Raw genomic sequence first — 27,894 nt, 5'->3', positions numbered from 1 at the left:
GTGGCACGTAAAGTGCCCTCCGCCACACACCGTTGGGTGGCTTGCGGAGTATGAATGTAGATGTAGAACTGACACCGATAACACGCTTCTGTCCGAGGCGGACATTTCAGCGCTGTGTGACTGTCAGGCCAAACGAATTCTCTGACTGTCTGAAACGAACTGCGTCCTGTCGACTGCGAGCTTATAGAGGTGTCATTCCATTTTTGAGTGCTCGGAAATTGAAACCAGCATAAATGTGCAGCCAAGTACAGGAAGTGTACGATGATACGGTAATGCACGACAGAATAGTGAGGAAGTGCTCTGAAAAAAGTTCAACAGAGGATGAACAAATGTAGATGAAGAAACTCTAATTGGACATTCGCCACACATCACAGAAGGTTTAAAAAGTAACCGAAAAGCTACAAGGGGCCCTTTCACGAAGCTCAAGAGACTGTCTGGCCGGGAACCATTCTGGGAGTGATGCCGGGGTTAAGAATCTGTGAACAACTCCCTTAATGGACTGGCGACACCGAATTGTAATGGCCGTGGATACACACGAAAAATGCTCAAATAGCGGAGAAGACTTCTGTACAGAAATAAAATAAACTTCAATATATGTTTTTCATTATAAAAATCCTTATTCAATTTACTGAATCCACACGGTCGTTACTTCCTCGTATTGAAGGAGCTAGCAGAAGAGGTGAATAAATTGGCACTGCAAAAGCAGCATAAGTTAGACGAGCTTCCAGTTTGTTTCATGTGGTGGGTGGGAAACTTCTGGTGTGTACAAACGACTCCGAGCAGTGAAGATATCGAATGAGGTGGCAGGTGAAGACTGTAATTTGACGCGTGTCCACGACTATCACTTCTGAAAACTGTCTAGCAAAGAAAAACCATATGGTCAGCATCCATGAAAGAAGGTGCAGGAAAATATCTGTTAATACTCCAGGGAGCAAATCGATGTTAGACCCGCAAGCTCGAACGTGAGACAAGGAAGGCGCGGAAACCTGGAGCGGAGGTTTGCGCCTCCTGAAGAGTGTTATGCAAAACTTGGGGGGGGGGGGGGGGGGGGGGCAAGTGACAGCGCTACAGGTTCTCTCCTTTACTTAATTTAACTAAATTATGTTTCACGTAATATAATGGTTCGCTAACATAGAATGGAACAGAATACATCCTTGATGCTATAGCTGCCAGTACGAGTACATGCCTTATTACATAATTTATGAGTGCTGACCTTTTGTAAGTCGCCTGATTCGCCTTATTTCATTATTCTGAACAGTTTTTCTCCTGAGTCCAGAGAGTTTCGGTTTATCTTAATCTCAGCATGTGAGTTATTTATGATATTTTCTGTGCAATTAACATAAACAAAACGACGAAAGAGAGTTGTTGCGCTCAGGGAGCTGAAGGAAATAGCCTCTGGAGCTACGAGAGCGCAGTGAAAGACGTGAGTTTCCCGTCCAAAGTCGCCTCTGGTCAGCCGCCACCCATGGTTCACCATCCCCACTTCCGGTCCACCCAGTACAGAATGTTTGGCACGGCATTCAACCCAACCAGAGTATTTATTTGCTAAAATCTGCCTAGACTTTTACAACTTTATGTTTACGTTACTCATTCGTTGCACAGGATGACCAAAAAGTTCGTTAACACTTGAAAATGCATTAATTCACAGAATAAAGTAAGTAAAGGTAGAACTTGACACACATGCCTGGAATGTAAAACCAAAAACGACGGCAAAAACCGACCCACAGACGGCAGTGACGCCGCATGAGAATTTTGTATAGAATCAGCTGTAGTGAGAGGAGGAGTCTGTACTGGTAGCAAAGCTTTAGTTGAGAATGAAGGATCTGCTAAAGCATCTTTACGATCTCATCGCCATAAAAAGTGTTGTAACAAACTAGTGTCAATTAGCCGAAGCAGTATTTCCAAATCTTCTACGTCCGATGATATTTTATTGTCAGACATTCTCTTTGCCACATGAAGTAATTTTAATTAATGACAATGAAAATTAAATTTTAAGTATTGAACTTACGGTACTGGTTCCCCATGTATCATGGCATTAGTGCCCTCTACTGGCCTCAGTTGTTTGTACATATACTGGACGCTTCCAGACCATCACTGACACTTACTACGCACCTAGATATGGTTTCTATTTGGAACAAATATGAACATGGCCGAAACTTGTAATTGTGAATTGTAGAACTTATAGATCAAGAGGAACCTATACAAATAAAGAACATATTTTTTGTTATAAATCAACTGCTATGCTAATTATTATTTTCGTAGCAGATGAAGCGCCATTTGTCGACCATTTTGTTCAGTTTTTTTTTTTTTTTTTGTTTCAAAATAAATCCTATGTCATTTCACGCACGTATGTCAACTTTTACCTAACTCCATTATTCCGTTAAGTATTGAATTTTCAAATGTTAACAGACTATTGGGTCACCCTATATATACTCTGACAACCAACAATATGTTCCTTATAGCCAATATTATGTGTGGAACAAAATAGTCCGCTTTTGAAAGTAAACGTAAATTCGCATGGCGTCACTGGCTATGCGTCCCTCAAGAGGGATGTTCAGCTGGCTGTTCGCAAGTTCATTCAATTGGACGCCACTTCGGCAACTTGCACGCCTTAACCAACCCCGGGGAAAAGGGACCTACAGTTTCACGTGGAACCCCCACCACCTGTCGTTCTTGGCACGACTTCACATCACTGAGAGGCGGAAGCCAGCGTAAAAGTGGACAGAAAAATTCCAGTGTCCGACCAGGGTTCGAGCTTTAATAACATGACATGTTTTTGCACTACGAGACAACACTCATATATTTAGCGGAATGGCCAGTCCTCATTCAGTTTGTTTTTTTCTCTCGTGCAACCCAGTTTGTGTACAAACGCGCCATCTTCGCACACGACAGTGCTGTCACTCTGAAGCACTTTCCCCGTAAGTGACAGGTTAATTGAGGTCTCGATCAGCGTAAAGACTATGTCGCTAGTCCTTATCAAATTCGCAGTAACCGTATTACGCTTCAACGGACAACCATTCCAACTTAAAAATGGTGTTCTCATAACTGAGATTTTACTTTGTTTCTACGGCAAGGAAGAATACGAAGGCGGAGATCTAATAAAGAACGATAATTTTATAAAGTGAATAAGATAATCCTTGCGCGCACACTTGCGAAAGACGTCGACTTTCGCCAAAGTATAACAGAGCAGCGGCTTACCATAGTTTATCCCATTACACAGATTCTCAGACGAAGTGTCAGGAGAGTCCGAGGAACGCCAGCTGGAGGAGGCCAAGAGTTCAGATCAGCAGCCTGGCCCGGGGACGAGCAGTACTTGATCTTGCGGGAAGAGAAACAGAGACGTTTAGCAATAAGAGTTCTGAAGTCGTATGAACAAAAGTGGAACGCGTTGTTGGCCGTCATGGACATCCTCCACACGCTCCACCACTTGTTGCAGTTCGATGTTTATAGAGATGGTCTAGCCTAGAGGAATACGCTCTCGTGCTGCGGTTACTGGAGCTAAGAGCAGCAATTACTGTCTGCAGGCCGGCTTAAGGCATTAAGGGCACGCGGATGAAGCTCTCCGGCTAACGACTAGGCTCGTTATGGCTCCAGCCAGAAGGGCCCGCGCATCTGCAATGTGAACTTAAACGATCTTCTGGAGAGGCAGCGGAAAAGTACAACAATTTTTATGTAGGTGTTGCCCTGTGCTTGTAAAAAAATTTAAAGAACGTCATGAGCCGCAGTACAGGCTGCTGCCTGAATAAATAGTTTTCACTGACCACCAGCTGCCATCACATAAATTATCATCGAGTCTTCAAAAATTCGAGGTAATGGACTAATCATAAGCTATGACGTGAATAATAAAATACACTCCTGGAAATTGAAATAAGAACATCGTGAATTCATTGTCCCAGGAAGGGGAAACTTTATTGACACATTCCTGGGGTCAGATACATCACATGATCACACTGACAGAACCACAGGCACATAGACACAGGCAACAGAGCATGCACAATGTCGGCACTAGTACAGTGTATATCCACCTTTCGCAGCAATGCAGGCTGCTATTCTCCCATGGAGACGATCGTAGAGATGCTCGATGTAGTCCTGTGGAACGGCTTGCCATGCCATTTCCACCTGGCGCCTCAGTTGGACCAGCGTTCGTGCTGGACGTGCAGACCGCGTGAGACGACGCTTCATCCAGTCCCAAACATGCTCAATGGGGGACAGATCCGGAGATCTTGCTGGCCAGGGTAGTTGACTTACACCTTCTAGAGCACGTTGGGTGGCACGGGATACATGCGGACGTGCATTGTCCTGTTGGAACAGCAAGTTCCCTTGCCGGTCTAGGAATGGTAGAACGATGGGTTCGATGACGGTTTGGATGTACCGTGCACTATTCAGTGTCCCCTCGACGATCACCAGTGGTGTACGGCCAGTGTAGGAGATCGCTCCCCACACCATGATGCCGGGTGTTGGCCCTGTGTGCCTCGGTCGTATGCAGTCCTGATTGTGGCGCTCACCTGCGCGGCGCCAAACACGCATACGACCATCATTGGCACCAACGCAGAAGCGACTCTCATCGCTGAAGACGACACGTCTCCATTCGTCCCTCCATTCACGCCTGTCGCGACACCACTGGAGGCGGGCTGCACGATGTTGGGGCGTGAGCGGAAGACGGCCTAATGGTGTGCGGGGCCGTAGCCCAGCTTCATGGAGACGGTTGCGAATGGTCCTCGCCGATACCCCAGGAGCAACAGTGTCCGTAATTTGCTGGGAAGTGGCGGTGCGGTCCCCTACGGCACTGCGTAGGATCCTACGGCCTTGGCGTGCATCCGTGCGTCGCTGCGGTCCGGTCCCAGGTCGACGGGCACGTGCACCTTCCGCCGACCACTGGCGACAACATCGATGTACTGTGGAGACCTCACGCCCCACGTGTTGAGAAATTCGGCGGTACGTCCACCCGGCCTCCCGCATGCCCACTATACGTCCTCGCTCAAAGTCCGTCAACTGCACATACGGTTCACGTCCACGCTGTCGCGGCGTGCTGCCAGTGTTAAAAACTGCGATGGAGCTCCGTATGCCACGGCAAACTGGCTGACACTGACGGCGGCGGTACACCAGCAGCTAGCGCCATTCGACGGCCAACACCGCGGTTCCTGGTGTGTCCGCTGTGCCGTGCGTGTGATCATTGCTTGTACAGCCCTCTCGCAGTGTCCGGAGCAAGTATGGTGGGTCTGACACACCGGTGTCAATGTGTTCTTTTTTCCATTTCCAGGAGTGTATAATCCCAGTGGTTGTTTTATTATCATTTTCTTTGATAGAGAATCACTTGATGCCGTAATCTAAACCTTCAAAATAAGTCAGAATAAGCTTAACCGTTTGACATAAATACGTCGGCATGAAGTTAACCGTTTGACATTTGTGGTCGACTTGTTTTGACCATTATAGCTACGAGTTGACACTCGTTCATCTTCCACTGTACAGAGAACAGTTTATCACTAAACTAGTGGAGCCATCTTTCTTCACAAGCTCGTATTTGGAAATAATGAAGAAGGCGCTCGATGTGTAAGGTGTAAACACCAGCAATGAGACGCCGTTTCCTCGGCAGGAGACGGGCCCACGCGCGCCTCGTCTGAGCTGGGAGGTCGCCCGGGCCTGCAGACGGCTGCCGCGTGGCAGGTGCCCCGGAGGAGAGCGAGCCTGCTCCAGAAACGGAATTAAAAATTGCGCCCGCCTCGAGCAGGCCGCCACCTCCAGCTCCGGCTCCGGCGGCGCGCATTTTTTGCATGCTAATCACCGCTGCTCTCAGAGAGCGCCGTCTCCATCTCGGGGGAAAAGAGCGGCCATTATGTGGTGCGGCGCTGCGCTGCGCAGAGAGGCTCGGCTCGGCTGAAATATGCGCCGCGCCCCGTGTCTCGCCCGTGGCACTCTGCCGAGCGCTCGCCTCGAATACTATGGCTGCGAGGAGCCGTCGCTTCTGCACAGAGGGGTCGCCGCCTCCATACTGCGAAGATACAGGCAATATTTCACAAGTATTCTGCGGCCTTGCATTTCCATCTGTGTTACCGTGCGAAACTAGTTTGCTGCCGCAACAACGGCGTCACGTCGCTGGCCTCTGAAGAAAGGCTCTAGGATTTTAGAAACTATCCCATTACGAGGTTCAAAAATGGTTCAAATGGCTCTAAACATTATGGGACTTAACATCTGAGGTCATCAGTCCCCTAGAACTTAGAACTACTCAAACTTAACTAACCTAAGGACATCACACACATCCATGCCCGAAGCAGGATTCGAACCTGCGACCATAGCAGCAGTGCGGTGCCGGACTGAAGCGCCTAGAGCACTCAGTCACCCCCACACCCCCCCACCCACCCACCCCTTCGACACATAGCTATCGCATGGACGTTCTTATCGCAGTGATGTGACTACTTCGTACCAATATTGGTGATTTTATGTGCTATTCCATCAGCGCACTGATCGAAAGGAATAGTGATTCAAAGTTTTGAAAAACACAGCCCTCAGTCGCGAACACAATTAATTTGTAACCTAGGTTTCGGTGTCATAAGGGACACCTTCTTCGGACAAAATTAAAACTAAATGTTATAGCAAAAAAATGGTTCAAATGGCTCTGAGCACTATGGGACTCAACTGCTGAGGTCATTAGTCCCCTAGAACTTAGAACTAGTTAAACCTAACTAACCTAAGGACATCACAAACATCCATGCCCGAGGCAGGATTCGAACCTGCGACCGTAGCGGTCTTGCGGTTCCAGACTGTAGCGCCTTTAACCGCACGGCCACTTCGGCCGGCAAATGTTATAGCATAACGTGTCAAAAAATACGAAAGCTGCGGTCATACCTGACAGCGTCAGATAGTCAGAATTAAAGTAAAATGCAACAGAGGTGCAAGCCACTAGGGGCTGCCGTGTGTCCACTGCTGCAGTGTTCGCGACTGAGGGCTGTGTTTTTCAAAATTTTGTAATTCTATCTTTCTTTCGAACATACCCCATTCAGTTCCCTAAACATGTCTCTTACACTTGCGTGTGGTATTTTGCAGAGAACTTTCATTGTGAGACCGTCCCTGAGTAAAATTATGGGTTTCTTCTTTGTAAGAATCACCTTCTATATCCGGATGGACTACACCATTAATTATGATCCTAGTGGCACGTCTCTGAGTTCGTTCGTTGTCCTTGACTGTCTGGTAAGGTCTCAAGGATGCTGCTATAATCGGTCACGATACGCTCTTTTGTGCCATTTCTTTACGTCTGCAATGCACTTTCGAAGAACTCTTCCAATAAATCTAAAACATTTTACGTTATTGATCCATTTCATGTAATTCATTAGTGTTGCCCCTAAACGTTTATACGATGTGACGTGCTCCAAATGTTCGCCAGAAATGTTGTAATTGAGTACCACCGGGTTCCTTTTCCTTGCGTTTATCCGCATTAAAGTAGAGCTGCCATTCATAACACCAAGTGAAAAACAACATTACTGAACAACACTTTCATTCTACATAGGAACAGAGGGTTTCCAGAAACTTTCAAAATCAGCACAGATGGCATTTCCCTCCTGCACTGCAATATTAAGTTATTTTTTTCATCTCATGTTGTTGCGAAAGGCCCTACGGTCGTGTCCGATATATGATGCCACGGTTAGAGGAAATCTTGCTCCAGTATATCGCGCCTTGCACATCAGAAAATAAGGAATCATTTAAATTTTGGCGACATTTACAGATTCCCTTCACTAAACGTGTTGTAACATATAAGAAACTCAGCCAATCCAAAACGACTGAAAGACACTGTCTACTTTCTTTTACTTTTTTTCTCCAAGTCCCGAGAAACTCCTGCATTGTCTTCAGAGAAGCGCGACCACCAGGTCGCTTTCCTCCGTTAACAAGATTTACAACTTTCCTGATTTTCTTGCAGGGGTGAATTCGTAAGCAGCTCCTGTGCAGTTTTACGATAGGTGTCGGGTGGTTCATTTAATTTCCCTGCCGTAAGCGGTAAATGAGTGCAATACTGTATGATTGGAAACATGTTCGCAGTTAAGTAACTTTAGGAAAAAATAAAACAAACACAGCTTTAGCTACACATCCCAGGTCCTCCGTTCCTTTCTGTTTGTTAAGCTTCCACTCCTGTGTTCATCGTCGTACAGTCGTATTTAATTACACCCAATTCGTGCGTAATACTAGCGCTGAGCCGTTGTTTAGCATATTTCTCTACATCGCCATCTTAACTGTATTTCTGTTTTGAGTTGTTGGGCATTTAATTACATCAACTTGATTGCATGAACATCTTCACCCATTTATTTATTTCTTGTCGGAACACATATGTATACAAGAAACCTGAAAGTGCCACTCAGCTGGTCCTTTACATACGGCAGCTTTTGACGCCCCCTTCCTCAGACTCTCCCCCAGCGCTCAGAGATTAACTACCCCCGGGAGCCCTGCTGCGCTTGCTGGTAGCTGTTAGATCGCACCCCGAGCGAAATAAACATCTGCGACAGATTCTGGCTGCTGAGGTCTGTAGCCTGGGCGCTTATCCTCTCCTCTGCGGGCTTAGGGCAGTGCTTTAACGGTGTAACAGCACAGCTACCATAAAACGACTGCACTCGGCGCGGTTAATGAATGGAGAAAAAATTCAGGGGGGGCGCAGCGCCGAGGGGTAGGCGAAGCCAGGGTAGGGCAGGGTAGGGAATGATAAAGTGATGATCATTTTCCGTCCGCTCGCGAGCGAGTGGCGGCGCAGGGGGCGGGCGACAAGAAAGGGCCAGCCAGCCCTCTGAAAGCGACCCGCCGTATGGTAATGTGGCTGCCTGCAGCCTGCAGCCGTAGCCGGGGGCTGGGACCGAGGGGCGCAACTCGCACTCCGTCACAATCCGCACTCACTGGATATCCGACTTCGCGTACTGCGCCGCGTCATTTAATAACACTAAAAGCAACTATAAGCAAAAACACGTTTCGAGTATCTGTGGACTGTCAAGTCTGGTGAAGGTCTCTCCTGTATATTGTCCTATTGAAGTAGGCACTCGACGACCGATATCACCATAGTGGTACAACACTGGACACTCCAAAGTCAAGATGCCGATGGAGAGATGGTCGTACGTAAGGCAGTTTTGTCGCCCTGAAGAGACCCACTGCAAAGACGGTCGAAACATCAGTTTTGTTTGACAGTTGTTTTTGGTGTTCTGAAAGGATTCTAAGGTGAAAGCAGGCCTGCAAATCAGTTATAAATTAATACATAAACAACGCAACGAAAAGAAAATAGTGCAGGTTAAAAATGAGGCAATAGAAGGAGTTGATGAGTTTTTATATTTAGAACGACAGGGTGTATGGCGAACGAATTGAGCTGTGTGGCCGGCCGGAGTGGCCGAGCGGTTGTAGGAGCTACAGTCTGGAACCGCGCGACCGCTACGGTCGCAGGTTCGAATCCTGCCTCGGGCATGGATGTGTGTGACGTCCTTAGGTTAGTTAGGTCTAAGTAGATCTAAGTTCTAGGGGACAGATGATCTCAGAAATTAGGTCCCATAGTGCTCAGAGCCATTTGAACCCCCCCCCCCTCCCCCTTTTTTTTTTTAGCTTAGTGCGCTTGGTAAACGAAATATAGTTTTCTAAAGTAAGCTTGTGATGACCCTCAAAAGGAAAGCTTCTAATAAGTGAGTAAAACAACTATTGTCTTATGACAATAGTTGCCTTATGACAATGAGACACGGACTTTTAATGCGAAAATCATTCAAAAACTGAGGGCTGCTGAAAGAGCTGCTAGAAGAGACAGGAAGAAAGACAAATGCATTAGCTGGCAGACTGCAGGCGGAGACTTAACTGTGGCAGTAGTGAAAGTAAATGGAAGTGAGCGTGCGAATAGATGGATTCCAAGAGATGGCATCAGAGACGACGATGTAACAGATGATATGAAGAAGACCCCAGAAAAAAAATGAAATAATGGTGCGGTTCTGTTGGCCGAAAGACTCCGTCTGGTGTTGTTCGAACACCAGATGCAAGTCTCACTTCGTCGAGTTGCGCGTCGGAAGAAGATGAAGCGAACGCTTACAGCCAGTCCCCAGTGGAGAAAATCCCCGATCGGACCGAGAATCGAGCCCAGGTTCCCTGCACTAACCTACTAGACCAAAAGCTAGAAAACAGGCGTAAGATGCAGCAGAAAAGCTTAGGGAGGCGTTCAGCAAGCGTGGAAGTGTAGCGGACCAGCGGGGTGGTTGCCGACGTCACGAGTGTTGCTCTGCTCTGGCGCTCCCCCGCGCGCGGCCGGCTCTGACCTTTACGTAGTGAGCCGTGTCGACGAGCGGCGTTGCCACCTCCGTCGCGAGCGCTCCACTCGAGACGACGCGGACAGTCCATCGGCCCACTGACGGTACAGTCCGCAGTCCGCAGCCGCCGCCCGCTCCGTGCCGGCGAGCGCACAGGGCCTGCGTTTCCTGGCCGGCTTTTGCGGCGCGGTAGCCGGCAGGTGTTTTTGCGGCGGTCGTGGCCGACCGCAAGAAGAAGAAGAAGAGGAGGAGGAGGAGGCGGAGGGGGAGGAGCAGGCGGGGGCGGCATTCCTGCGGCGGCAGTCAATGGCGCTCCATTCACACGGCGCATCGATTCGCTCGCGCGGCGGCCGTGGGAGTAGAGAACCGGCGCGGAGTCTGCCGGGCCGGCTGCCGCAGGAGGGCAGGCCGTGTCAACTGTACGCGCCGCACATTATGCAAGAGGAGACCGGCGCTGCGGCTGCGGTGTCCCAGACACGCCGCACCATACGGCACCAGCTGATCCCTGCCGTCGCGTATCGCCAAGGCCGCAGTGTGCACGGGTTCCACTGTCCTTGGGTTGCACGTCAATATACAATAGCATCAGTGAGGGTTACGTGCACAGATGAGTGTGAGAAACTGGTCGAATGTACCTGTGTCTGAAACGCATCCGTAGGAACTGTTGAGAAAGGAAACGCGTTCGACTGCTCAATGTGGTGCAAGATGATCGAAATCCTTAGAACATCTATAAGCTATAGGGAAGAATGGAAGACCGAGAGACAAGCGCTCAGATTAAAAGGGCGTAAGGCGGGGATACACCCTGTCTCCTTTGTCGGTCAACAGGTAGACATTAAATATGACATAAAACGGGGGTTCCGGAATCGTTTTGAAACTCCGGGTGAAAGGATATCACAGAGCAAGGCTGTAGCCGTTGTGAGCAATGTATTCTGTTCAAAGACAGGGGCAAAAATTGAAACTCCATAAAAACTATGGCGCCCTTCCTCGTTAGTTAGAACCACTGGGCTGCTGCGCACTCACTTAAAATCTCTCGTACCGAGTTGAGAGAGAAATAACACACACACACACACACACACACACACACACACACACACACACACATCTGAGACAACATTATTATTCCTTTTTGTGTGCAAAATGGAAATTCATATTTTACTTTTTTTCTTGCAGAGAATTCCGGTCACACTGTAGTGTTGAACTTTCAGTTACACGTTGCGTTCACTGCGGCACTGGCCGTTTCGTTCAACTGTATAGTAAATTCAGAGCCGCACCGAACTTGGGAGTAAAAACGTACCCGTTACGCTGCTCAAAAAGAGTTTGTTGCATAGCTGACATGTGTCAATAAGTATGATATTCCAAGGCATGTGCAGAAGGATACATCACACAGACTGAAAGATGTACGCAGGCATAGTAGACGGACAGCTGTAACCGTTACGCAGCGATTAATTCGGAATCACCAGGGTAACATACCACGAACACAACTATGCAACCTAGATTCGAACGTGTAGCCTGTAACAATTCTCCTGTTTGGATTGCTTCTTCAAGATGCATAGATTCGTGATCGCACAGTTTATCTACTTTCATTTTTTTTTTTTAATTCTTATCTAGAATCTGATTTAAAATTTTGATCAGGATTACAGTAGGTCTTCTTCAAAAATACTTGATCTTTGAAATTTGTTATGAGGTTCTCATATTACAATGAACTACATGTCAAGTTATGAAAACTGGACCCAGAATGCAGGACGTATGGGCCACTTACGTTAAGGTTAGATAGTTGTGAATGGTAAACATGACGCCACTGTCGCAACACGAGCCCAAATACATGCTGTGTTTACTTTTTTTGTGTAAATTGAAGTTGGAGGGGCGAGAACGGAAAGGAAAAAGAGGTCAGATGCGTCGGGACTTAAGCGGAATCAGCAGCGACGCGTGAAAATGTGTGCCGGACCGTGATTGGAACCCGGGATCTCCTGTTTCACAGTGTTTATCGGAAATGCGCGGACTGCCTCGTTGAAGGTGGCGGATTCATTGCCCATCGAGCTGAATCAGTTATATGAATGAGTAGTACCTGCTCTCTTAGGAATGAATCCGCCTCGCCTCCTTCAGTGCGGATGCACAGTTAGGTTCTACCTCCTGGCACAATTAGCGAACGTGGAAGACATGGAGTAGGACTGTCGATGGGTGGCAGATGTGCCGAGATAGTCCGCGCATTTACGATAAACACTGTCTCTGGATGGTGCAGTGGTTAATGCCTAGTAAGCTACCTAGTAAGTAGGTGATTCTGGGTTCGAGTCCCATATTTTCACTTGACGCCGCTGATTCCGCTAGAGTCCTGATGCAGCTAATAGCGTTAGTTACTTCCCTTTCCATTCCTTTCTGCCCCTCTCCACCTTCAATTTTCACAATATATCACAGCTGCGGACTCCGCATGGTGTCTCTTCTTCCTTGTTGTTGTTGTGGTCTTCGGTCCTGCGACTGGTTTGATGCAGCTCTCCATGCTACTCTATCCTGTGCAAGCTTCTTCATCTCCCAGTACCTACTGCAACCTACATCGTTCTGAATCTGCTTAGTGTATTCACCTCTTGGTCTCCCTCTACGATTTTTACCCTCCACGCTGCCCTCCAATACTAAATTGGTGATACCTTGATGCCTCAGAACATGTCCTACCAACCGATCCCTTCTTCTAATCAAGTTGTGCCACAAACTTCTCTTCTCCCCAATCCTATTCAATACTTCCTCATTAGTTATGTGATCTACCCATCTAATCTTCAGCATTCTTCTGTAGCACCACATTTCGAAAGCTTCTATTCTCTTCTTGTCCAAACTATTTATCGTCCATGTTTCACTTCCATACATGGTACACTCCATACAAATACTTTCAGAAATAACTTCCTGACACTTAAATCTATACTCGATGTTAACAAATTTCTCTTCTTCAGAAACGCTTTCCTTGCCATTGCCAGTCTACATTTTATATCCTCTCTACTTCGACCATCATCAGTTATTTCGCTCCGCAAATAGCAAAACTCCTTTACTACTTTAAGTGTCTCATTTCCTAATCTAATTGCCTCAGCATCACCCGACTTAATTCGACTACATTCCATTATCCTCGTTTTGCTTTTGTTGATGTTCATCTTATATCCTCCTTTCAAGACGCTATCCATTCCGTTCAACTGCTCTTCCAAGTCCTTTGCTGTCACTGATAGAATTACAATGTCATCGGCGGACCTCAAAGTTTTTATTTCTTCTCCGTGGATTTTAATACCTACTCCGAATTTTTCTTTTGTTTCCTTTACTGCTTGCTCAATATACAGATTGAATAACATCGGGGAGAGGCTACAACCCTGTCTTACTCCCTTCCCAACCGCTGCTTCCCTTTCATGCCCCTCGACTCTTATAACTGCCATCTGGTTTCTGTACAAATTGTAAATAGCCTTTCGCTCCCTGTATTTTACCCCTGCCACCTTCAGAATCTGAAAGAGAGTATTCCAGTCAACATTGTCAAAAGCTTTCTCTAAGTCTACAAATGCTAGAAACGTAGGTTTGCCTTTCCTTAATCTTTCTTCTAAGATAAGTCGTAAGGGCAGTATTGCCTCACGTGTTCCAGTATTTCTACGGAATCCAAACTGATCTTCCCCGAGGTCGGCTTCTACTAGTTTTTCCATTCGTCTGTAAAGAATTCGTGTTAGTATTTTGCAGCTATGGCTTATTAAACTGACTGTTCGGTAATTTTCTTCTTCCATACATGTCCAAAAACAACAACATCAAACATTCACATCATTTACTTTTTTCCCTTTTTTCTACACTATTCAGTCCTTCCACTGGTTCAACAGTTTCCATCTTTTCCTATTACGCATCAGTTTTCTTTCCCTATAAGTGCTTCTGACTGCACCCGAAAACTGTAGCAAGTGTGACATTGGCCGCCAATCGCCGAAATGTTCGCAACTATATTACAAAGCAGATGCGGAGCTCTGATTTACTGCATCTAGTACCCCTTTCGTTCGTAGCATCTGTTCGTTTCACTTTTAGCGTTTCCGATTAGTATATTAGCGGTGCCGCGCAAACTACAGCGGCGCCTTGGGCAGACACGCCGCCCAGCAGTGCTCTCCGCGCGGCCCGCGGCTGCGGCTCGCGGCTCCCCCGGCAGAAGGCAGCTGCCGACACCGGGCGGGGCTCGCGCCGCATAGTTGGGCAGTCGGAAATAAGCGAGCGCGGCGGCGGCGGCGGCGGCGACATGAAAGCGCGCGGCCGCACAGTGGCCCTCTGTGGCGCGCCGTCATTAGGCGCGTGGCGGCGCGTCGCGAGGCGTGTGGTCCGGCGCGCGCCATTGCGCCGCTTCATGGGCTGCGACGCGACGCCCCTCATTACGGCGCCACGCCCACGCAGCAGGTGCGTGCCTCCCCGAGGTCGCTTTGTTGTGCGCCGCGCGGCCTGCCGGCGTCGGTATCCGACGCTGGCAAGCGGCAGGAAGAAACGGGCAGTCGGAAGGCTGCACGCCAAAAAAAGAAAAGGGAAAATTCCACGGCGGGTAAAATGTGCTCCATTGTGCTCGTCTCTGTGCTCCTGAATTTCTCCGCAGCAAGTTGAGATCCGCGCAGGTCGCCACATTTATTACTGCTCCGCATGCGAGAATGAGTGAATAGCGAGTTCATGTTCTGTTCTATACTGCCCGTGGCCAGAAATGCTATATTACATTAAGAAAAGGACTAGGCGACGATGTCTGAACAAAACGAAAGTCCAAGTTGTATTTCATTATTATCAACACGCTACTGGCTACTGACAGGAATCAGGAGTTTAGAAACTGTCACCAGCATTCGAATGTCCAATTCCTGTAGCTAACGTCGAACTGTGAAGGTTCGAGGCGATGGCTGAATTCTGCTCTCATTTGATAGGTAATACCTCTACAACAGTCACCCCAATGTTGAATGATCACTTACTTGAAACCGATTCTCGTCCCTGTATTGACAAAGTGTTGGCGCGAGCAAAGTACACACACCAAAAAACGTTTTGCATCACCTCGGTGTCGAGAGTTCCGGAACTTGTACAGAAAATTGGAATATAGATCAACATAAACATCATTTCCGCCCTTTTTATTGCTCATGAAAATCACACATTGCATGTTGTACCACCATACAACGAACGTTCAGATGTGGTGGTCCAGATTGCTGTACATTCCGGTACCCCTAATACCCAGTAGCACGTCCTCTTGCATTGATGCATGCCCGTATCCGTCGTGGCATACTCTTCACAAGTTCATCAAGGCACTCTTGGTCCAGATTTCCCACTAAAAATGGTTCAAATGGCTCTGAGCACTATGCGACTGAACTTCTGAGGTCATCAGTCGCCTAGAACTTAGAACTAATTAAACCTAACAAACCTAAGGACATCACACACATCCATGCCCGAGGCAGGATTCGAACCTGCGACGCAGCGGTCACGCGGTTCCAGACTGAAGCGCCTTTAACCGGACGGCCACACCGGCCGGCAGATTTCCCACTCCTCAACGGAGATTCGGCATAGATCCCTCAGACTGGTTGGCCGTTTTCAATCTATCCCAGGCGTGTTCGATAGGTTTCATGTCTGCTGGCCACTCTTCTCGGGCGATGCCGTTATCCTGGAGGAAGTTATTCACAAGATGTGTACGATGGGAGCGCGAACTGTCGTCCATGAAGACGAATGCCTCGCCAACATGCTGCCGATATGGTTGCACTATCGATCGGAGGATGACATTTACGTATCGTACAGCCTATACGGCACCTTCCATGACCACCAGCGGCGTACGTCGGCCACCCAAAACAGCAGGAAACCCCCACCTTGTTGCACCCGCTGGACAGTGTGCCTACGGCGTTCAGCCTGACCGGGTTGCCTCCAAACACGTCTCCGACGACTGTGTGGTTGAAGGCATATGCGACACTCATCGGTGAAGAGAACGTGATGCCAATCCTGAGCCGTCCATCCGGCATGTTCTTGGGCGCATCCGTAACGCGCTGCATGGTGTCGTGGACCTCGCCATGGGCGTCGGGAGTGAAGCTGCGCATCACGCAGCCTATTGCGCACAGTTTGAGTCGTAACACGACGTCCTGTGCCTGCACGAAAAGCATTACTCAACATGATGTCGCTGCTGTCAGGCTTCCTCCGAGCCACAATATGTAGCTAGCGGTCATCCACTGCAGTAGTAGCCCTTGGGCGACCTGAGCGAGGAATGTCATCGGCAGTTCATGTCTCTCTGTATCTCCTCCATGTCCCAACAACATCGCTTTGGTTCACTTCGAGACTCCTGGACACTTACCTTGTTGAGAGCCCTTCCTGGCACAAAGTAACAATGCCGACGCGATCGAACTGCGGTACTGACGGTCTAGGCATGGCTGAACCACGGACAACACGAGCCGTGTACCTCCTTCCTGGTGCAATGACTGGAACTGATCGGCTGTCGGACCCCCTCCGTCTAATAGGCGCTGCTCATGCATGGTTGTTTACATCTCTGGGCGGGTTTAGTGACATCTCTGAGCAGTCAAAAGGACTGTGTCTGTGATACAATATCCACAGTCAACGTCTATCTTCGGGAGTTCTGGGAACTGGGGTGATGCAAAACTTTTTTGATGTGGGTATTTGCTTGCCTTAAAAATACTAATTTCGTTCTAAGACACTTCACCAATGTTTGAGATTACTGGCCCTCGTGTTTCACTTCAGTATTATGAATTACACGGAAGATTACGTAACGCATCGTCCAAATCTTCCTGTTCGCCGCTGTAACAAACGACGGAATCAGCGCACCACTTGAGAGCTCTGCGTTCCAGACCACGAGCTACTTCTCTGAGGAACTCGTTTTGTCAGGATACACTCCCTAGTGGACATTTGCGAGAGAGTGTTTACAGCAGTCGCCGCCCGGTAGCACTCGGCAGTCAGAGACGCGCCAGCAGCTGAAGCAGTGGCTGTGTGGCGGGCAAAAACGCCGGCCGCCGCCGCCGCCGCCGTCCTGCAATATGGGGCCGGGGCCGGCGCTGGCGGCCAGTAATGAACGCGTCACGGCCCGTGCGTCATGCCGCGATTTGTGGGTGGGCGGGGCGGCGAGGCCGGCGCGACGCAAAAACGCGCCGTGGGAGGGGCCGACGCCGACGCCGCCGCGGCGCGCCGCGACGCTTCACAAATGTCACGGCGCTGTCCTTTGTCAGGCTCGCTGTCTCTGTGCCCCAGCGTGCTGCTCGCGTCTTCTGTGGAACAAGTAACCTCGGTAGCGCAATGCACTCCAATAAGCGAACAGCTCGGTTCGGTCATGTCGGTTTTCGTTTTCCGTCTTTCGCCTCCAGCTATTACCAGTATAAATGCTCCTAAGCATCGGTCTCTCGACCTAAGTACAGTAATATTTGAAATTTAAATGAAATTGCACAATTTTAGAAGATACTTTGGTTATGATAACACAGTGGTCAAAATAAACGTTGCATATTGTCGAAACATTAATACTGAACGTAGCGATTCGAAAACACGTTATGATGTCAATACAATGGTAATTCTAGCCGAAACAGTCCATATCCCTGCCGTGAGGGAGCAGTAAGTGCAGTCTATGCAATGCGTCGCCTGCAAACATTGCAGTACTTGTGCCATGTGTCATTAAGAGAGTTCTGTTCCTTCACGATGGCGCAACAATAACTTGCGATCAGGAGCTACGTATAGTTAGTCCATAGGTGCAGGGAATGAGACAGATGCATGTCGCAGCGAATGTTGGTGTGAGTTAGAGTGATCTCTCTAGAAACGGATTTTCTAGTGATAGGATGAGTTCATGATCATCTCAGAAGCGGCGCGGGAGAAGAACAACAGGTGTGCAGGACCGACATTCGCGTATAACTGCAAGCAGAAATCCTCTAGAAAATGCAGCATATCTGCGGCAGCAGCTCCAGGAGTGCAGGCGTCAACACAAACGATACGAAATGGGCTTCATCAACAGGGATTATTGCCAGAAGACTTCACAAAAGGCTCCTCTTGTGAATCGGGTCTGAAGAGGGGCTCTTGTCACATGAACAAGAGACGCACATAACAAGAAACCACTCTTTCTGGACTAGGCAGCAGTGAGACAATGCGATCTTTTCTGATGAGACCCCGACAACACTCGTATGCGTGTGTGGAGTCAACGAGGACAAAGTTTAAACTTTAATTGTACCGCAGGCCACCACTCTTATCAAGATGATTACGTCATGTTTTGGTGTGGAGTCGTGTACGCCCATAGGACACGCCTCGTACCACTAGATATGGGGGGGGGGGGGGGTTGACTGTTGTTCTGTTGTCCTGATCATCATCGAAGCGTCTGTTGGCAAAGTAGATCAAATAAAAAAAATGCACTAGGAGGCTGGAAAACCTCCAGACGGGGTCACCCGATCAATAACACCATACGATCGTTCCGTCTGTGCCACACACTCTGATCACAGCCACAGTCACGTTGTACCGAACGAGATACTGATGGTGCCGTTTGTAGGTCTATCTCTTGAAAAAGTAATAATAATAAACGGGCTGTCTTTTTAAACACAAGTGAGGCAAATTTGCCACTATGTCTCACGTAAGCTTTTTGTGTTTCATTTACATTTATTTCATTACGCGGAATCCTTATTTGGATTCTCATTCGTTGCATTTTCGTTCTTTGAAGTTATCTAATTGTATCTCCATGGATAGGATACTGAACTCAGGTAATGTTTAACTAAACCATATCCAACTGAGTGAGTGCTCTGAGGTTGATGATGATGGTGCTATCGATGGAAACTAAACCCCAAAAGTGGGCCACTGAAGGTAGTAGTAGCGGCCCCTAATGTTCGCCGTTGATGAACATCGCAACATCGGTAACGCAGTGCAAGTACTTCTGGTATGTAAACTACCAAGCGACTCTCATCTGTTAGGAGTAATCTGGCCTTGGTCATCGAATTGACTATGTGATAAACGACATAATAGGGAACAAAACTGATTTTGTTCTATCAGATACAGTCATAAAAAAAAAATAAGGGAGAGAAACAAAAAAGTTACTCCGTGATAAATCAAAATTTTACTTGAATGAGAATTTGGGACGCTAACACTACTAAGCTTTATACACAATGTATTCAAATATTTGCAAGTTAGTTACTCCGTGGGGTCGACCAAGGTACATCACATGAGCTGAAGTACACTGAAAAGTGATGTAGTGAACATAACTGGCGACCGGACAACAATGCTCTATCGCTTCCCCACGCCCCCTCGCCAATAGGCGCCTTACTGCCCTCCCTCCCTCCTATCCCTCCTTCTCCTCCACGGCTCCACGTGTACGACACTACATTTCATTGTCGCCCCATCCCCCAAACCTCAGAAACACAAATATATAATTTTCTCTAATGACAACATATTTTACGAAAAATCCTGTTTGTCTTGGAGATTATTTGGCGCCCCTCTACAAGCGGCGCCCGGGGTATCATAGATCCCCTTGCCCCCCCCCCCCCCCCCCCCCTATCCAAGCTACGCCACTGACGCTGTCTGAAATGGATGCACTTAGTGGCCACAATACAAACACGTAGATTTACAAAGTGTCGTGGAGGAAGGTACGGGGAACCAAACGAGAAGTAGTTTTGTACTCTATAGATGCCTTTCCTTTCGTAGAATTTCTCGTTTCATTCTGCATCAACACATACTCGGACGTCACTGTACAGTGCACATTAGAGAGTGCTTTGCGCCACTGGTAGTTATTCCCTTTGCTGTTGTATTTGCGAAGAAAATGAGGGAAAAATAATCGCCCTTATGCCTCTTTATGAGCCCTAATATCCTTTTATTGTTCAAATGGTTCAAATGGCTCTGAGCACTATGGGACTTAACATCTGAGGTCATCAGTCCCCTAGAACTTAGAACTACTTAAACCTAACTAACCTAAGGACATCACACACATCCATGCCCGAGGCAGGATTCGAACCTGCGATCGTAGCGGGCACGCGGTTCCTGACTGTAGCGCCTAGAACCGCTCGGCCACTACGGCCGGCTTTTATTTGTCATTACGGTGCTTATGTGAAATAATCGTTCGAAACAGTAGAAACGTTCCCCAGTCACACACAGTGCAAACTTCTTCAGTAGCGTTTCGCGGAAAGATCGTCGTCGTCCCTCCAAGGATTCCCACGTTAGTTTAGGGAGTATTTTCGTTGCTCTCTGGCACCGATCCAAAAGACCATGATCAACGCTAGCAGAAAGCTTATGAACTGCATGGATGTCTTCCTTTAACGCCACCAGTCTGGAATTCAAAACATTCCAACAGTACTGCCCGTGCAGTGTCCAAAACACTGCGTTGACGATCAACAGCCGCATTCAATTAACGATGAACTCGCAAACTAAGATTTTGGAGCCACATCCGATGTAGAATAATATTTTTTAAAAAAGAAATGAAAATCTGTGCCGGACCGGGCCTTGAACCCGTATTTTCTGCTGGTCGCGGGCGGTTACCTGAACTTCGGCTAGGTGAGCACGCATCTTCCAAATTGTCATTTGTTCCAACATATTCTACAGCTGATGCGGAAACGTGATCGCAGTTTGCGAGTTCGCTGTTAATTCCAACAGTACTTGTACTGGAACTGATCGAACAAGCGTTCTATACACGTTGTCCCTTATAGGGGCGCCATGCTGTAAGTAGGCTGTTTAGGTTTATATGTTGGTAACGTCACGTAGCGCTCTGTTTGAAAATCACTGGCTGTGCTGTGTGCCGTCTGTGGCTGGTTGGCATTGTTGGAATATTTGCTATTGTTGTGTTGGGCAGTTGGATGTGAACAGCGCGTAGCGTTGCACAGTTGGAGGTGAGCCGCCAGCAGTGGTGGAGGTGGGGAGTGAGATGGCGGAGTTTTGAGAGCGGACGATCTGGACGTGTGTCCATCAGAGTAAATTTGTAATACTGGATATCATGAACTGATGTATATATATGATGACTTTGGAACACTATTAAGGTAAATACAATGTTTGTTGTCTATCAAAATCTTTCATTTGCTAATTATGCCTATCAGCAGTTAGTGCCTTCAGTAGTTTGAATCTTTTATTTAGCTGGCAGTATTGGCGAGTAACGAAGATTTTTGTGAGATAAGTGATTCATGAAAGGTATAGGTTTGTCAGTTTAGTGATGACCAGAATAAGTAAAGAGAGAAATGTCTGAGTACGTTCAGTTTTGCTCAACTGTTTCAAAATCAAATAACGTAGAGGTTTACCAGCACAGTAATTCACTAATTTTTCTAAGGGGATGTTTCAATGCTTCCCTAGAATCATCTCATAAAACTGTAGTGGGCACAACTGACCTTATGTGTTCGTCAATTTCATGTAGTTTCTAACGTTATCCCTATATATTTGACCGTTAACAGGGGGATCATTAGAGACTGAGGACAACGATGTGAGAAAGACAGGCAGTGACGATATTGAAGAAATGGGGCCAGTATGCGCTAGACGAGACGAGAAACCTAGCTGAGAGTGGACGGAAGGCGATTCGACCTCCGTACGTCCTCAGACTCTCCGTCGCAGCGCCACCTCGCCTCGTACAGTGACGCCTAATACGTGGAAACAACACGCCAGGCTGGACGCCCCGGTTCGCTGCGCAGGCGGCCCCAAGCAGCCCAGCTCGGGGCTTAGATCGCAGTTGCACTGCAGCCTGAACGGCCCCTGACCCCGCGTCCTCGCTCCCGTTGTTCACGTGTTACAATAACTATTTAGCTCGCGCGGGAATGACCGAATTCGCACTCGGTCGGCGTAAAACAAAACGCCGAGCCATTGCCGTAATTTAACGGCCCTTTCTAATTATTTGGTAGAGATAATCGCCGACGAGTAACGAGCGGCCATTTGGAAAACAATTGCGTCGACCGGCGGCGGCCGGTCCCGCTTCCCCCGTTTATAAATAGGACCGCAGATAGCATCGCCTGCGCTCTGATATATTCCGCTAATGAAAAACTTTCACTCGCGCCAAAAATTGAAATATTTTCCCGAGTCGTGTCCGATATATCGAGAGCGGGGCAACTGAACGTCTGTGGCAATATCGGGCCGCGACAGATAAAGGCTCCGTTTGCTTTCACAATGTTCACATCTCTCACACCATCTAGCGACATCGACGAGTCGTGCGCGTTTTTTTGCGCGGCGCTGCACGAGGCCCGCGCATTCGCAGCATTATTCGGCGTTTCACCCGAGCGACATAGCCATTACACCTCTAAAGACACGAGCCCACACTCGGTGTGTGTGGGAACCTCGACTCGCAGCTGGGTCACACGGTGAGTTCAGAACACGCGAAAAGCACTGCATCTACAAGCACTTCAACCGGTTACTTTCAAAAAGCATTTACTCGTTTGCCTTTTTCTACTCACTTGTAATTATGTGTTGCTGTGTCCCGTGTTGACAGTATTTAACATACATTAGTGTACTATAATACTAAAAGAATATTTTAAGGTACGTTCATTATTTTCAGACACATTTAAATGCACTAAATTCCAGCTGACGACAAATATTGTAAGCGCTTCACATAATGTGCAATACAATAATTGCTATATTTTGACTAAAGTTCAGTCTTGATCACACCATTTATGTTTCAATGACATAGGTAACCGGTTTCGGTTATTTTTACATAACCATCATCAGACCCTCAACTTCGTAGCAGCTGAGGAGAGCTCCGCCTACCATCCTAAGGAAGCCATGGGTCTGATGATGGTTATGTAAAAATAACCGAAACCGGTTACCTGTGTCATTGAAACATAAATGGTGTGATCAAGACTGAACTTTGGTCAAAATATAATAATCTATTGATCACTGTATTCCAAAAATGTTTACCAAAATTGTACAATAATTGCTGTTTCGCACATCAGTGACAACGAACATGCTGTTTAAAAACAGTAGTTTATAGCAAAGCCTCGGTGTCCTACGGATCTCCATGTAATATCCACTAAGCATAAAATAAAACTTTTCTGTAATATTGTGAAGCGTCCGTCTACGATCGTATTAGTAGTGACATCGTACGAGCTCCTTGGCACGCGCCTTCCAAGGAACACTGTCCGTATTGGCCACGGAGTAGCTACAATGCCGACGACAGACGGGTGATTGGAATCTATATCCCCATCCCCCCACCCCGACCTCATTCCCCACTTCTCAGGCAGCAACTCAATGTGTCCATCATCCACCATCTCGCGGAAGCATTTCCACTGCTGTTTTAGTTACACACCGTCTTTTTGTGTACGTACTGTCTCTGCTTAGTCATTGAACTTCGCTGTAGTTTCCTCGTTAAAGGGTTCCGCGCATTCTAACTATTTAGAATGACAGCAACTCTTACAAACTTTTATTGTCGGTTACTCGCAGTTAAATGTTCCACAGAAATCACCAAACCTAAGGCTGGTTTCATCAGCTTAGCTATTTCTTTGCGGTAGCTCTAATAAAGGTTGCAGGTCCTTCGCTTTACACAACTAGAGAGTAAGGAACTAAGGCATTTTAATGTGCAAACCAAACAACGATGCAGCTCTGCATCTACCATACACAAAGCCGCCAAATGCGCGTTGAATACTTTAAAGAAAAATACAATTCAGGTAGATTAATTAGGCCATATCCTTTATTGTTATTCTCAAATTTAATCGTTCTAGTAATCGAGCGACGCTACTTTACGTGACCTGGTGCGATACGATTAAAATATGCGTATATATATATATATATATATATATATATATATATATATATATATATATGTGTGTGTGTGTGTGTGTGTGTGTGTGTGTGTGTGTATTTACAACAAACGTTGATTCTAACTCACGTTTTAATATCCATATTTAATTTGGAGCTAGGCGTTTCGGCAGCATGCTACCATCACCATCTGCCTATGTTGAGATTATTCATCACTGGCTAACCCGGCAGTGCTTCGCAATTACTAAATAGCCTGGCTACAAAGTAATGGGATTATTGCTGGGAAGCATTTTACTTCAAAAACATACTTGTTTAGATATACTCGTCTCTTCTATGCCTACAATGCTCCATAGGACTATTCCATTGATGGAAGCAGTGCTGGAAGCCTTCCCATGCGAACTCCTTGATGACACATGCAGCTTTTTCTTTCACTGCTTCAACGCACTGAAATCTTATTTCTTTTAATGTAGATTTGACCATGGGGAACAGACAAAAGTAACGTGGTGCTAGTTCAGGCGAATAAGGTGGGTGGTCTAACAGTGAGATGGTGCACTTTGCTAGAAACCTCTTAACAGACAATGCGGCATGTGCCGGCGCGTTGTCTTGATGCTTAGCCCACGACTTCTTCTTTCACAAATTTAACTAAGGGCAATCCTTCAGGCGTGCGATCTAAAGATAAATACAATGAATGAACGTTCTTCAGTGGTCGTTTCTCTGAAGACTAATATAGAAAAATCCTTGGGCTTGCGAATAATGTTAGTCTGAAAAAGAGCTTTTGTATGCCCTGACCACACTTCTTCCGTACAATAAAAACAGAAAATTTTGGAGACGCATTAAGGAAGGTAATATCATTATTTTAGACTTTACCTGTTCTTATACCGTTCGAGATTGTTTTCTTGACTGTCCCGTGTTAGGATACAATTGCTATTTCGATTCAGATTGACTTGTTTGTGTTCTATTCAAATTTATGTGTATTGAGTGTTAAGTAGCACCAATTCAATACTATGTTTGCCGATGATGCTGTAGTGTACGGGAAAGTAGTATCACACGAAATTTGTGAACATATCAATGAGGATTTGCAGAAAATAAATGCGTGGTGTAATGACTGGCAGTTATCTCTCAATATTAGTAAGTGTAACCTACTGCGTATAACAGAGCGCAAATCGCCATTAATGTACGACTACAAAATAAATGCCCAGTCTTTGGAAGCGGTAACATCCGTCAAGTATCTGGGGTGACTATTCGAAATGATCTCAAATGGAACGATCAGATTACACAAGTAACGGGTAAGGCGAGCTCTAGATTGCGGTTTATTGATAGAATCCTGAAGCGATGCAGTCCTCCAACAAAGGAAACTGCTTACAATATTTTAGTTATTCCAGTCTTAGAGTATTAGTCGTCTGTATGAGACCCTTACCAGTGGGGTCTGATTCAAGAGATTGAGAAGGTCCAAAGAAGAGCGGCAAGATTAGTGACTGGTACATTTAGCTATCGCGAGAGTGTTACAAATCTCATAAGAAGTTTGAAGTGGGCCACACTTGCAGATGTACGACTCGCTAAACGGAAGGGTCTGCTCACTAAATTCCAAAATCCGATCTTCGCCGAGGATGCACAGCATATATTATTACCACCAATTTTCATATCGCGCAATGATGACCATTCAAAGATATGGGAAATTAGAGCTCGTACTGACGCGTTCGGACAGTCGTTTTCCCCTCGCACGATCTGCCACACACCGCTTGGTGGCTAGCGGAGTATATATGTAAATGTAGATGTAAAACTTAAAATACAATGAATTTACGTTGATTTAGATACCTAGGTTGGAACATAAATAGTGGCAACACTGCTGTGGAGACACTATGCAATGGAATCTACTATTGTCGCTGATAGTACACTTTGGCCGCGGGCCGCGCGGTCTAGGGCGTCTTGTCACGCCCCCCCCCCCCCCCGCCCCCCGCCCCCCGACTGAGGTTCGAGTACTCCCTCGGGCATGGGTGTGTGTGTTGTCCATCATAGCGTAAGTTAGATTACGCAGTGTGTAAGCTTAGAGAGCGATGACCTAAGCAGTTTGGTCCCGTAAGATCTTACCACAAATTTATAAAAAATGAAATTTTATACGAGGGCAGTTCAATAAGTAATGCAACACATTTTTTTCTCAAACAGGGGTTGTTTTATTCAGCATTGAAATACACCAGGTTATTCCCCAATCTTTTAGCTACACAACACTATTTTTCAACGTAATCTCCATTCAATGCTACGGCCTTACGCCACCTTGAAATGAGGGCCTGTATGCCTGCACGGTACCATTCCACTGGTCGATGTCGGAGCCAACGTCGTACTGCATCAATAACTTCTTCATCATCCGCGTAGTGCCTCCCACGGATTGCGTCCTTCATTGGGCCAAACATATGGAAATCCGACGGTGCGAGATCGGGGCTGTAGGGTGCATGAGGAAGAACAATCCACTGAAGCTTTGTGAGCTCCTCTCGGGTGCGAAGACTTGTGTGAGGTCTTGCGTTTGTGCCTACGAACACGCTGAAGTCGTTTCTTCAAATTCTGAAGATTAGCACAATATACTTCAGAGTTGATCGTTTGACCATGGGGAAGGACATCGAACAGAATAACCCCTTCAGCGTCCCAGAAGACTGTAACCATGACTTTACCGGCTGAGGGTATGGCTTTAAACTTTTTCTTGGTAGGGGAGTGGGTGTGGCGCCACTCCATTGATTGCCGTTTTGTTTCAGGTTCGAAGTGATGAACCCATGTTTCATCGCCTGTAACAATCTTTGACAAGAAATTGTCACCTCAGCCACATGACGAGCAAGCAATTCCGCACAGATGGTTCTCCTTTGCTCTTTATGGTGTTCGGTTAGACAACGAGGGACACAGCGGGAACAAACCTTTGAATATCCCAACTGGTGAACAATTGTGACGGCACTACCAACAGAGATGTCAAGTTGAGCACTGAGTTGTTTGATGGTGATCCGTCGATCATCTCGAACGAGTGTGTTCGCACGCTCCGCCATTCCGCCATTGCAGGAGTCACAGCTGTGCACGGCCGGCCCGCACGCGGGAGATCAGACAGTCTTGCTTGACCTTGCGGCGATGATGACACACGCTTTGCCCAATGACTCACCGTGCTTTTGTCCACTGCCAGATCACCGTAGACATTCTGCAAGCGCCTATGAATATCTGAGATGCCCTGGTTTTCCGCCAAAAGAAACTCGATCACTGCCCGTTGTTTGCAACGCACATCCGTTACAGACGCCATTTTAACAGCTCTGTACAGCGCTGCCACCTGTCGGAAGTCAATGAAACTATACGAGACGAAGCGGGAATGTTTGAAAATATTCCACAAGAAATTTCCGGTTTTTTCAACCAAAATTGGCCGAGAAAAAAAATGTGTTGCATTACTTATTGAACTGCCCTCGTATAATAAGCACACGTTGTTGACATACCTACCTTAACTCCGAGCAAATGGACTCGCCCGTCCCACGTCACGGGCGTGCGCACAATCGAGGGAAACACAATCACTTGTGAGCGAGCGGTCTAGCGTAACGGTGTCACTATGTTTCCGAACAGGAACAACGGAGTTGGATCAAGATTGAATGTGCCAGAAGTCGTACAGGACGACAGTGTCATTAAGCTTTGCGAAAGAAGGGACGACACTTTCTGCGCAACCCACCCATCATTTTGCATGACACTGCGCGGTCGCATACGCGCAAGCTGGAGCTGCTCTGTTCGGTCGATGGGACTGGGCAGTACTGTACTATTCACCATACTCCCCGGACGTAAGTCCTTGTGACTTTGATTTGATTCCGAAGATGAAGGAACCACTTCGTGGTATTCGCTTCAGAACTGTTCCAAAGACTGACAGGCAGGAGACCGCTCCATTCGCACCATCAACAGAACAGGCTCTGCAAACGGTATACTGCGCCTTCCACATCGCTGGCAACGGGTTCTACACAACGCCGGTGACTACTTTGAAGGACAGTAACAGGTGCAAACATGTAACTCTTTTGTATCTGCTGTG

The 27,894-nt window shown here is 47.2% G+C and overlaps 1 protein-coding gene across 4 annotated transcripts in view; it reads right to left on the bottom strand.

Moving 5' to 3' along the window:
• Positions 1-27,894, bottom strand: part of LOC124781819 (paired box protein Pax-5-like) — a 278,178-nt gene that overhangs the window by 179,395 nt on the left and 70,889 nt on the right. The window lies entirely within an intron of this gene.

Source organism: Schistocerca piceifrons, chromosome 1, assembly GCF_021461385.2.
Source record: "Schistocerca piceifrons isolate TAMUIC-IGC-003096 chromosome 1, iqSchPice1.1, whole genome shotgun sequence".
Classification (NCBI taxonomy): domain Eukaryota; kingdom Metazoa; phylum Arthropoda; class Insecta; order Orthoptera; family Acrididae; genus Schistocerca; species Schistocerca piceifrons.
The sequence above is the reverse complement of the archived record's forward strand: the minus strand, read 5'-3'. Positions and strand labels throughout refer to the sequence as shown.